We start from the raw sequence: 11560 nt of genomic DNA, 5'->3' as shown, positions 1-11560 counted from the left end.
CAGAAGAACTCTGCAACATGCACTTGGTTATAAGGGATTCACCTGAAGTAAGACGCTAAAGTAATGTACACTGCAGCATGCAGTTTCTATTTCCAGGTCCTGTGTAGCTGAATGGGTAGAGGTTTTCAGATGTGTGTGTACTCATCAGTGTGTTTGCAAAGCATCACACTCCAGTTCCTCCTCATACCTCTGCTACTTATATCCACCCCAACTGCTTCACACTATAAACTGAGAATTATATTCCCAATTTTAAGTGTGCATGTTCTTCGGGACATGTGTGCTGTGACTTTTCTCTCCAATACTTTTTTTAGCTGGAGTGGAGAGGGTTGAAGACAACCTGCCTCTTAGAGAAGTTTTTTTGTTTTTTTCCCTCAATTACTTACTTTTGAATATAATTGTTTATATACTGTTCATATTTTTAAAGGTAAATTCCGTTAAATATATATACAGTAGTTATACTTTACTAATTCCCAATCAACTTTTATTTGGTCCTATACATTGGCTGACCGTTTTTTATTATTGTACTTTTTTACCAAATACAAATCTATTGGAGCTTTTTCAAATACGCTAGATTTTTCTGTTTTCATATCACTATGTATGTCAAGCATAGTGATAGTAATATCCTCAATGTTTTTCCAGAATATGAAATTATACTGTAATTGGACATGTGAATGCTGAATTACAGAGCTTGTAGTACACCCATATACTCCCATTATTTTTAATATCCATTTAATTCTTTCTTTCTGTCTTTCTTTCTTGCTTTCTCTCCCTTTCTTTCTCTCTCTCTCTTTTTCTCCCTGTCTTCATTACTCAAGTGCACTGCTCTCTTTCTGCTTGTCCAACTTGTTTTTGATCAAATCATGAGGAGTTGCATTCTACCAGTTAGCCACCAGAGGGCGCTGTCTCTTATTACATGAAGTTGTAGACGCTAATTGACCTAATGACCCCTCTCCTTCAATACAGAGGCCAGTCGTGAATACTTGCAATCCTTTAAGTTGCACTGTCCAGCCTCACCAGACAGGCCTGTGTAGGCAAACTAATAGTCACTAGCCCCCTTCTGGTCTCCACTGCGCTGCTTGTGGCTTGTCAGTTACCCAGCAACCCAACACAGACAGCGCAGTTATAATTTCAGCGTCTTCCAGATATGTGCAGTACATTAGAAGAGATTTGAGGTCACCGTCTGCACGCACACACACACACACACACGCTCGTACGAGTGGAGAGAGAGAGATTGCACGAGAAGTGATGTGCAGGAGGGACAATAAAATGTTATCAGAGAAATCCAGCCATGGCGTGACAGTTAATCGTCAGGCCTGGTACGGAGCACGGGCGACTTCTTTCCCCTGCTGATAAGGCCGTGCCCGTGCGGTGTGGTGAGCCGTTACCTCTCTCCACGAGGTTAGATGAGGGGAAAAGAGAGCCGCATCTCCTAGGTGAGGGGTTTCAGCTGCGTTATCTTACAGCAGAGCAGCGGGATACTGTACACACTGTGCTTTTTCACAATGGAGGGGTTTCCGGCTACACGCTGCCTTCCATGTCCCATTGGTGGCGAGCGTTGTTCACCAGCATCAGTCTCAGATGCAGTGTTCAGGTGTGCACAGGTGACCCAGTGGCACACTAACGTTTTAGGATATCCAACGGTAAAAATGGTTCTTCCAGGATGTAGGCCAACACACATTCATGTCATTCTAATTTCTCAGCCATATTGCACTTGTTTGCGCTTGTAATGAGCCTACACCTGTTTCCATCAATCAGTCTACCTGCCACCGATCAGAAGGTGATAAGACTTACACTATGATTGTTCTAGGGCTGTTCTGTACTTCTTGTTAGGTTAAACACTTTTCTGTCCACTAACATCTATTAATTTGGAAGATGTATCACTGCTATGAAAAGAAGTGTGTTTTTAATTCATTTGTTATGGCAAATTACCAGGATCAATTTTTTTTTCTAAATTATTGTTAAATAAAAGGTTCTCTTCTGTCAACTTTTCAAATGTAAGCACCCTCTAAACTCTTTCTCAGCATGAGAATACACTGATACCAGGCTCTTAAACTTGAAATGAATGTCTTGATTATTACAGTATTTATTTGTATTATTATTTTTCTCAGATACTATATTATGCACAAGTTCAAAATGTGTGGTAAACAATAATAGCCAAATACAGCCTCAAATTGCTAAGGTATGCATGCAGCCTGCTGCCTGTGTCCTGTCCCTCTGGCCCTGCTCCCTCTAGGTGTCCCGGGCTGTCAGTGGCCAGGGTCGCACCAGGACAGCTTCTTGGAACGGTGCCACGTGTCTTCGTTAGGTTTTTGGGCGAGGCAGGGGCTGGGAATAGGTACTAGATAAAGAAGGGGAGCAGATATGCTGCAGAATGGCCCGAGTGTGCGAGCACAAAAGGGTGGTCCTCAAAGGCATTTATTTCTGTCGAGAGGGTATTAATACTGACGGGCAGGCGCGGCGGCAAAGGGGGCGCTAGGGGGCGCTTGAGCTACCCCTGGAATGAGCCAAGCTCCCCCTAAGCACCCCCTGCAATTTTCTTTGGAGAAAAAAATAAATTAAACTTAGGATACAGAATGAATATAACAAGGCTCATTTCTTTTTTTTTCTTTTTTTTTAGTTTTACATTTATATAAACATATACGCACATGAACAAACATGCTGAACTCGCACAAACATAACCCCGCATAACAAGGCTAATTTCTATATGAAAATATAATACGTTTATTATTTTTTGCAAAAAAAAAAAAAAAGATCCCACTGACCTCTGCTAAAGTGTGGTGTGATTGGTTGCTCTGTTCATTATGTGTCGGAGAGAGTTTTGTTGTGAGTCAAAGAGATTAGGATAATTTAGCTGTAGGTGCTCAATTAAGTTGCTTAGCTGTGGACTGTGGTGTGTCAAGATAGACCGATTTGTCATTTCTTTAAAACGAGGAAGGGTTGTATGGAGGACGGCGAACGTGGAAAAAAAAAGGATAATGGCAACGTGGTGAGGCCTACTAACGTTATCGCTACGGAGGAAGAGGAAGGTGATGGTGGAAGAGGGATCTGAAGCCTCGGAGATTGAGGAAAATTCTCCAACTGAAAATGAAAGTGTGGGGGAAACCTGTACATTGCTCTGCAAGCATTCCCACCACTGGCCCCGTAAATCTAAGTCAAGGTGAAGGACCAAGGCGTCCTCAACTAAAGTTGTAGGCTACCCCACTCGACCATTTGGCTCTCAGCAAAGTCACGGCAGATGCAGCTTTGTGTTATGCATGTTGGCATAAACAAGTTATGGATTGGACATTGACAGTGTGATTGGCCGCATTGTTGTGAACCACAAAAACAGGCGGATCGTTCTTCTGTGTGAGTAGAGTACACATTTTTTTGGTTGTTGATTTTAAGTGACTAGTTATCATCAGCAGAGTGGGCCAATCATAACAGTGTGATCATGTGAGTAGTACCATCTACACAGTGAGTTTCCTCAGTTGCTTGCTTTTAGACCATTGGCAATGAGTCGAGGAAGAGCTCGATTTAGTTTTGCTCCGCCCTTGCAACTACAAGCTGTCCAGCACAGTCCACTGTACAGTCAGTGGTGTGCCGTCCGTCTGTATAGGCCATGGATGTATTAAACTAGGTATAGGCTCGTTGTTGTGTAGCAAAACTGGTTGTTATGTAGCGCTGTCTATATGAATGGTTCTGTTGCTTTTTACTACAGCACATACGATGAATGGATGTGCCTATTTATGTGGCACTGTTTGTTTACATGACTAAATACAGTGATTCATTTGTCTGATATAGCACATTTTAAAATCTTTTGTGTAACGTCTGACTATACACTTGATTTGCCGTCTAATATTGTGTGCATAGCTGCATAGCCTTATGTCTAACTGGACTCGGTGTTATATCATATACAGTCTAATAGGCATAGGTCTAAATACACAGTCAGTCTTCAGCTCATTGAAGCGCGTGCATGCATATAATGTTGGGTTGGGGATTTGGCTCCCAATGGAAAAACAGTGGAGCCTCCTTGTGTAGCAATATAGACTAATTCACACCCTAGCCTATTGTATTGTTATTGTTATTAATATTATTATTATTATTATTTTTAATATTATTTAGAAAAAAGTTAGCATCTGCTGTTAATAATTAAGCTCCCCCTTAGCTCCCCCAGCCACAATTATCTGCAGCCACTACTGCTGACGGGTGGTGCACTCTTACTATCAGACTGACAGGCTGATACTGCTGCCCCAAGCAGCTTATGGGCAAACTGATAGACTGATACACTGGGGCCTCTCTGTGTGAAACGTAACTGTATGATTTACCAAGAATGGCCCTGGTGTAAGAAGAACTGTAGTTTTTTTGCGCCCCAGCTTGGGGTATGACTGTTCGCTTGGCACAGAGCTGCCTGCAGAGGGATGACGGTTGTGACTTTCCAGTAATAACAAGGGCGTATTGTTTTGCATATGTATATACTGTAGGTGTGTATGTGTGTGTGTGTGTGTGTGTGAGAGAGAGAGAGAGAAAGAGACTTTTCTTTCAAACCAAACAGCAAACTCTAGACATCATGCGCTCACAGTAAGACGACAAAGCAAAAAATGATGCAATTGGGTCACTAATGCGGAGCTCATGCTATGCATTGCCTGTGTGTGTGTGTGTGTGTGTGTGTGTGTGAGCCTATGGGGCGAAAGAGAGAGGATCCTTTTTTCCTCCTTCTCCTTCTTTCTATTGATTCTGTGCCCACTTATCTAGACTGGATGTTGGATGCCTTTATGCGAGTCATCCAAATATCATTAGGGCTAAACCCACCATGTGGTTTTGCTTCAGAATGTGAGGAACGCACGCATCGCCCATGGATGTTTCTCTACTCTCAGGCCCTCCATGGGGCAAAATAACACTCTCCTCCCGCACAGAGCTGAAGGTGGAGACAGAGGCAAAATACATACATTAATAAACTGTTTTATGAGAGATTTTGGAATGGCTACACACAGATTGAAATTAAGAAAAAAAATTTAAATTATACTCACAAAAACTTTGGAATGAAGAATCTCTTTTTCTCCACACTTTGCTTTTTTAATCCCTCTCTCCCTGAGCTGGACATTGTTCCAAAGAGAGGAAAGAAAAACATCTTGTTTTTTTTGTTTTTTTCCTGTTGTTCTTGTGCCCTCCTTACTTTCCAGGCAAGAGGAAGAGGGCAGAGCTGGACGAAGAGGAGAGTGTTTGTGTGTGTGTGTGTGTGTGTGTGTGTGTGTGTGTGTATGTGTGTGTGTGCATGTGCATCCATGCGTGCGTGTGTGCCTGTGCATGCCTGTATGTGTGTGTAAGGAAGTGTTCTCCTTTGGAAAATAATGGCTGCGAAATCACATTAACGGCCAAACATCCAAACATTTCCTCCATGTTTTCCCGTGCCCGATATTTATACTCTCCGTCCGGCACACAGCATGTCACTGTGTTAGTTCCCTTCTTGCCACTTCAGTCATGTGCTTTTTAAAATGGCCCTAATTTCATTATACATGGATTGTAGGTGGAAAGTTGGAAGAAGTGCTGATTTAGGGTAAGGCTAAGGTGTCTAAAAAAAAAAAAAAGCATTATTGTTTTAAGATTGCTATTACTTTAACCTCTTTGCTTGCCTTCTACATTGTTCTCAATGTCTGTGTAAAGAAGTTAGATTGATTCAATTTGATTTGATTTAGCTATAAGTTAAGTAATGATTGATTATTCATTTTGGGCCATTGATAGTCTTCCAGGAGCCGAGCAAGCAATGCAGCCAAATGAAAGGCAGAGGTCTAGTAATGAGGATTTTGCTCTGTCTGGTGAGCTGATCCCATGCTAATTTGTTGGTTGGCCTTCAAAATCAAATAATTGTGTTTGTCTCGGCAGTTGGAGTCCCACAACTGCTTAGTTCAACACTGGCGTGCGGATAGAAGGTCACTGATTTCAATCCCCAGGCCAGCTGGGAAAAGCGAATGAGCAACGCTCTCTCCTCCCTCAACAACCGCTGCTGATGTGCCCTTGAGCAAGGCCTTTACGTCCCAACGGCTCCAGTGGAGCTGCTCAGTAGAAGACAGTAGAAGACTGCTTGTACTGAGCTGCTTCCAGGTGTGAATGTGCATATCTGTGAGAATTAGTGTAGAAGTAGGGCGTTACTATAAAAAATCCTGCATGCTCAGCAAACCTTCCCAGGATAAATAATGGTTAGAAAAAGGATGTAACCTTATTATAACAAAATCATAATGACTCTGTGTTTGGATAAAAGGGAATTCTACCTAGAAGAGTGAAACAAGACTTTCGCTTCTAGTGACACTCTGAAACTGAGAAATACAGCAGAGCTATTTTCTTTCTCTCTTAATATGAGAACAAGGGTGGAAATGGAAAGACAGGATAACCTTGTACTTGATGAAACTCTTCTGTTGTTGGATAAGGAGTGAAAGTTTTCAGTTCAGCATCATGGAGGCGAGTTCCTTATTTCAAAGAGGATAAGAATCTTTTGAGATTGCACCACTGCACAGCAACTTTCAAACATGGCTTCCACCACTGATGCAATACATGTTCAACACCAAAGTTCTCAGGTTTGTGGGTCCTTTAAAATGTCTGTGGAGAATTCAATCTAAACAACGTGCAAAAAGGTCATTCAATTCAATTGAATACTTTTTACGTTTACTTAAAGTGTATTTTACATAAGGTGTCACATTAAACAGCAAATACTTGGCATTTGCATAAAATAAATATGCGAGGGAGCATTAAACATAGAATAACGAAAAACAACTGATCACACAAGAATAACAATAATAGACAGAATTGTGCTTTTAGTCATATTCAACATATTCAACACTTGTATTACTCATGCATGCCATGGGTTTTTCATGCGTAACTTGACCAGTGTTAACAAATTATACCTTGGTCTAGATGGATAGTGTTGAGGTAAATGAATTACTTGTTATTACGTGTGTGTGTGTGTTTGTGTAAAGTGTACGGTGAATATGTGTGAATATTTTAAATGTCAGTGTCTGAAGCTGGGGCTGAGTACCTCTGTGGTTTCCTGAACATTTAGGCTGAGATCACACACACACACGCACGCACGCACGCACGCACACACGCACAGCACAGAAGACATTACTGTAAGCTGTACCACAGTGTTGGGTGAACAGGTTTGTGGATAAACCCAAGTTCATTTTTCATGCTAGTGTGTGTGTTTGCATGTATGAGTGTGTCGAGTGTGTGTGTGGGTCTGAACATCTGAACATAAGGGTTTTTCTGCAGTGGGACAGCGGCTCATGTGCTCCGACCAAACCAGGTCACTTTGACCAACGCGGGAGGGGGGGGGGGGGGGGGGGGGGGGGGGGCTGCAGAGACAGAGAGTGCTTATGTTGCCTTGTGCGTATGTGCGTTATCATGGTCGCATGTATTCGTGAGAAGGATTTGTGTATGCGTGTCATGTGAGACTAAATCAAATGCAGACTGAGTTCCATGCGTGTATGTGTGTGTGTGTGTGTCTCTTCAGTATAGTATGTGTGTGCATATGTATGCTGTGATACAAGTCTGCCTCTACAATGCATTATTATTGCATTGCAAATGTGTCAAACATGTCATACACATTATCAAATATGTTGCTTCATATTGTACGGATGTGTGTGTGTGTGGACACGTGTCACGGTGTGTGTGTGTGTATGTGCGTAACACATGGGGCTCTGCGGCTAGAAGCTGTGTGTTCAGGCCCGTGCAGCGGGGCATTTTTTGTGTAAAAACCACCGAGGCTGTTTCTGATCACAGCTGGAGACTGGGGGGGACACCTGTAGACCTCCTCGCTCGCCCCTGTGGTCAGCCTGGCCTACATACAGCAGAGAGAGAGGGAGAACAAAACACGCAAAATATACCGTGGCAACATGAACATGAGAGGGTAAAAGCAAATGCCAGGGGATCAGAAGGAATGATAAACTAGAAAGAAGGTTGGAAGGATAAGGGAGACAAAAAACAATGGGAGGATTGTCGCTGTAGAATAAAGTCAGCGTAGTGGATAAAATCTCATCTTATGGTTTGATTTTTATGCCTCCGCGGGTTAGGGTTGGGTTAGGGTTTCTTCAAATTTGGCACAAACGTCCACTTGGACTCAAGGATGAACTGATTCGATTTTGGTGGTCAAAGGTCAAGGTCACTGTGACCTCACGTCCGTCCCATTCTCATGAACGCGATATCTCAGGAACGCCTGGAGGGAATTTCATTACATCTGGCACAAACGTCCACTTGGACTCAAGGATGAACTGATTAGAATTTGGTGGTCAAAGGTCAAAGGTCAAAGGTCACTGTGACCTCACAAAAGATGTTTCTGGCCATAACTCAAGAATTCATACGCTAATTATGACAAAATTTCACACAAATGTCTAATAGGATAAAATGATGAAGTGATGACATTTTATATCCAAAAGTTCAAAGGTCAACTTCACTGTGACATCATAATGTTTTGCTTACCACTGTAGCTGAGAAAACTATCTTGGGTCATTCTCAAAAACGGTGAAAGTGCTGTCACTTACTTTTACAGACACCAAAATCCTTTAAGTTGACCTAATAATCACATTAAATGTTCAATAAATAAAGACTATTTATAAAGACTAATTATTTAAAAAAACCTGTTGAAAAGACTGATTCACAGACTAACAGCTTGTTGAGACTGCTGACCTCCAAGCCTTGATGCCACCACCCCAGCACACCACCGTGAAGAACAGAGCACTGGCTACTACAGACTGATAGAAGATCTGCAGGAGCCTGTTGCACACACTGAAGGATCTGAGTCTCCTCAGGAAGAACAGTCTGCTCTGTCCCTCTGAAGAGGGCTTCAGTGTTGTGAGTCCAGTCCAGTTTTTTATTGATTTGGACCCCAAGATACTTGTATGAGTCCACCCTCTTCACTTCCTCTCCCTGGATGACAACCAGGACAGGGGGCCTCCTGTTCCTCTGGTAGTCCACCACAAGCTCATTGGTTTTGCTGATATTGAGCTTCAGGTGATTGTCGTTGCACCATGTGACGAAGCTCTCTATCAGTCCTCTGTACTCCTCTGTAAAAATAGTCTCTAAGTGAAGACAGCATGTTTCTCACTGGAAATTATTCACTGGAATCATACATGTCAATATAGTGATAACTTCCATTTCGCCAAAAAATACACTTACAGTAATACCTTTTATTAAATTCCTTCAAAGTCTTCACTACATATATTTTATGAGTCTGGACAGACATGGATGTAAACTGCAACTTGACTTGTTGGCGGAGGCATACAACCGCGAGGCGGTTATTTCTAGTTAGTCTTGGAGATGCTTCCAAATAGTAGAGACATACTGCATTGGAGGTGTGAGCGGCATTCTGAAAATCCCCAAACTTTATCCTTGTATATTTCGAGCAATCACTAATTTACCAAATCATTTCAATTGCATTTCAAAACTCTAAAACGACTTGGACTTTGGACTTGGACTTGGGCAAAAACTGCTTCTCTCTCTCCTTCTCTCATCCTTTCTCATCCTCTTCCCAGCTGCATCCTCGTCTGTCTTCTAATCTTAGGATCCCACACACACTCAATCAGTATGCGGCTGCTGCAACAAGGGTTTCACATGCACACACACTCACACACACACATACGTACCCACACATACACACAAACGTACGTACACACAAAGAATGAAGGATATATTTAAGTTGGATGGTTTTGACTGAATTTGCTTATTTTTATATCAAAGTGTAAGACAAGAAAAGATTGTGCATGAGCTCTAATGATAGGGATGATAGGGTTGTTGTAGATGTTAAAATAGAGTCTTATTTACAGTGAACCTGAACCACACTGACTTGATTGGTCTATGTTTGTACGTGAGGGTGTGTGCGTGCGTGTGTGTGTTAATGTCTATGTGTGTGTGTGTGCGTGTGTGTCTGGTCAACCAGCATTTGGGAGAGCCCTTGATAGTGCTGTTGTTGCTGTTCAGCATGGTTAAACATTGAACTTTTATGTAGAAATTGTTTGAAATTATTCTACAAGACGGTTTCATGTCAAACCATGCATAATCTAAAATTATTTTGTAATGTATTATATACAATATGTATATATATGATATTTTGATATGTCACTGTCTTGCCCTGTCACCTTGTACTGTGAGGTCCTGTGCCATGTGTCTCAGTATGTGCTTTGTTACTATATAAGTTGATTTGTTGATTTGTGTCTGCATTAGTGCCACCAAGACAAACTCATGTCAGAGTTGTTTTTTAGTGTGTGCTTTTTCAGTGCATGTTGTCTTCACAAACTAATATTTTTGGTTTAATTATTTTTGCATGGAAATAATATTACTGACATGCAGTGAAGATATGCAACGCCATGACAGTGAGAACGTGCTCACTGGTAACAAATAGTCTGAGAACTGTAGTATTAGGGTTAGAAGTCGCAGGTGGCCAATGTGCGTGTGTGTGTGTGTGTGTGTGTGTGTGTGCGTATGTTGTGGTGATAGGGTGAGCTGCATTTCCGTCAGTGCACAGGTGCATCGCGACATGTAGCCCCTGCACAACTTTCTCCTACACACACACCAATAAACACACTAAAGATGCCGTGATAAGGTCCCATCTCCAACCATATAGGCGACGGTGGTATTTCAGCAGAGACACGAGGAGGAGGAGGAGGAGGAGGGGGTTTCACACGAAGCGGGCCTCAGAGCCAAAAGCTCTCTAAACAACATAGACTGATCTTGGAAAGGCACAGTATTCAACAATTCCTGGAGAGAGAAGAAATAAAACTTCTACAATGATTTCTAAATCTGAATTAAATACTAATATGAGTATTGATTTTGTGTTTTTGTATGTGTTTTTGTGTGTGAGCATGTGTGCATGTTTATATCTGCATGTGTGACAGCACGGTTAATCTTTCTTCTGGCTGTATCTCATGTTTGTAGCTTTGCTGTTTTTTGTGTTTTCATGTTATTTTTCTCTCCCTGCAGAGGAGGAGGATTAGGGCCATGTGGAAATATATTTGAGTTCTGAGATTAATCTCAGAATTATGAGAATAAAGTCAGAATTCTGTCAGACCTCTGAAGTTTAAAGTCAGAATTCTGACTACATTCTCAGAATTCTGAGATTAATCTCAGACCTCAAATACATTTTTCACGTGGCCCTAATCCCCTTCTGCACACTGCTGTGTGCACACGACAAAAATATTGTTTGTTTTTTAATCTTCTGCAAGGTGAGAGCGGCAGATTAAAGCAGGTGCAGATGCTTTCTAGCACATGAATACAGAGACAGTGAGAAAGACACACATACACACACTGAAACAAAGCAGAGAAAAATAATGTAAATGTGTATAGAAGCTGTTTTACAGCACAGTGCATAAAAATGTTCTACATTTTAACAGACACCGCAAAGTGTGAGCTGTAATTCTATATGCATAAGTCAATGTGTGTGGAATGGACACAGCAAATGTGTCAGCAATGTCAAGTCATTTTTCCATGTTCCAGCATTAACATATGACGATGTAGTACAAAGCCAACACCAAATAGCCAGTACCCACCTAGCCAGGGTGACTTCATGTTATTTCCACTACCTCACACACACACACACACA

Source organism: Centroberyx gerrardi, chromosome 5 (assembly GCF_048128805.1).
Source record: "Centroberyx gerrardi isolate f3 chromosome 5, fCenGer3.hap1.cur.20231027, whole genome shotgun sequence".
Classification (NCBI taxonomy): domain Eukaryota; kingdom Metazoa; phylum Chordata; class Actinopteri; order Beryciformes; family Berycidae; genus Centroberyx; species Centroberyx gerrardi.
Note: the sequence above shows the minus strand (reverse complement) of the source record.